Source organism: Cupressus sempervirens, chromosome 8, assembly GCF_028749045.1.
Source record: "Cupressus sempervirens isolate cs-2001-9-10 chromosome 8, ASM2874904v1, whole genome shotgun sequence".
NCBI classification, from domain to species: domain Eukaryota; kingdom Viridiplantae; phylum Streptophyta; class Pinopsida; order Cupressales; family Cupressaceae; genus Cupressus; species Cupressus sempervirens.
This window is the reverse complement of record NC_143125.1, coordinates 419,081,862-419,083,474: the sequence shown is the minus strand read 5'-3', so window position 1 is coordinate 419,083,474 and position 1,613 is coordinate 419,081,862. Positions and strand designations below refer to the sequence as shown.

General features: G+C 35.5%; 1 pseudogene; it reads right to left on the bottom strand.

Annotated features, from left to right (window-relative positions):
* Positions 1 to 544: 544 nt before the first annotated feature.
* Positions 545 to 1,400, bottom strand: LOC149543026 (N-carbamoylputrescine amidase pseudogene; annotated as a pseudogene).
* Between the last annotated feature and the right edge of the window lie 213 nt (positions 1,401 to 1,613).

The window sequence follows — 1,613 nt, the reverse complement described above, 5'->3', positions numbered from 1 at the left end:
GGAGCCCAAACAAGCAAAACAACAATGAAAATGATACTCTCAGGCTTGTTTGATTTTATTTTATAGTTGTAGGTTTCGAGTACCCGATATATTGGGTACTTGATAATATCAAATACTCAATATGATATTGGGTATTCGATTAGGCAAGGTATCACCATTTTTCTTTGGTATCAGGATGGGTGGGAAAAAAGTCATAATAGATTTTGAAATGCTTTTAGATGTATTAAAACTATAACTTTTCCTTATTGCCAATTTTTGGCACACCATGATACTACACATACCCCTATCTTGGATAGTGTATGATATCAACTTAATTGATTGCCTATTTACCTGACACTTGAGCTGTTTAAGGTGCCACATCTTGAGAAAAAATCTTCGCAATATATTACCTCAATCCCGTCCAAACTACCCTAGGGAAGAATGTAGAAAGTATAGAGCCTAGATCCTCAATATCCATCATAAGCTTTACAAGATAATCAAAACTTATGTAGTCCCACAATGGAGATCAACACCAAAAATCAACCACATTGAGCCACTATCTCTATTACATGTTATTTCCATCCAATGTTAAAAAGATATTATATAGATAGGCCACCTACCTCTAAATACTCCCCAGTTATGTATTTTAAACTTGATCTTATTCAGGTCAAATTTGAAAATCAAGATTGCTTCGTCCTTTTCATTAGTAGCTACTTGAGTTTCCCCAGTAGGACTAGCTATGAAGGAATTACCATAAGGTTATATTACTTGGTCTGTGTTCAATTTCAATAACCTCCTACCTAGTTTGATTTGAAGCAACCAAAGGTACAAAGTTAACACCTGCATGCCCTTACATCACTTACTTTCAATGATCACTTGAATCAATTTCACAATATTGTGGTTAAGAACCATAAAATGTATGCCCCTTTAAGTGTCATTTCCCTCTCTCCCTCTGGAAACCATTAGTTCTAGCAAATAGCCATGCCAATTTTATTAGACTTGGATTCAAATACCTTGAATCTTGTGTCACCTAGGTTGGAATAAAGCTTTTCTTGATAACTCGACCCACCAAGAATAAGTGATTTTTGATACAATCCAAGATCAGTTCCATCCACATCAAGTACCACAACTACACTATTTGTCTCCTCAAAGAAGCTCATTGGGATCACAAAACCCAACCCCTTTATAAGATTCTACATTCTCAAAATCATAGGATGACCTTTTCGAGGCTCGGCTCTTGTAAAATAATCCCACCTTTGGGCCTAGTAAAAGTAGTAACCCTCAAATAGCTCTTGAATGAGAATGATGTTGGCACCTACTGCATGTGCCCCTCTTATCAACCTGTCAACATGATCTAAGATTGTTTGAACATCATCCGAGTAGGCAAACTACAAGGTTGAGACCACAACCATTATATTACTATTGACTATTTTTGACCCCATTCAAACCATCATAGATAACTAATCTAAGAAATATTCAATGGGTTGGATTCCTTTACAATGGGTTATCATGTCATAATTGTATTTAACCTTCATTTTGTCTATGTTTTTCTATTCTTTAGGGGTTACTTTGTCTGCCTTTGTGAAATAGAAAAACCTTCCATGTTAAGTCTTTTTGCTATTTAGCAAGAGTCA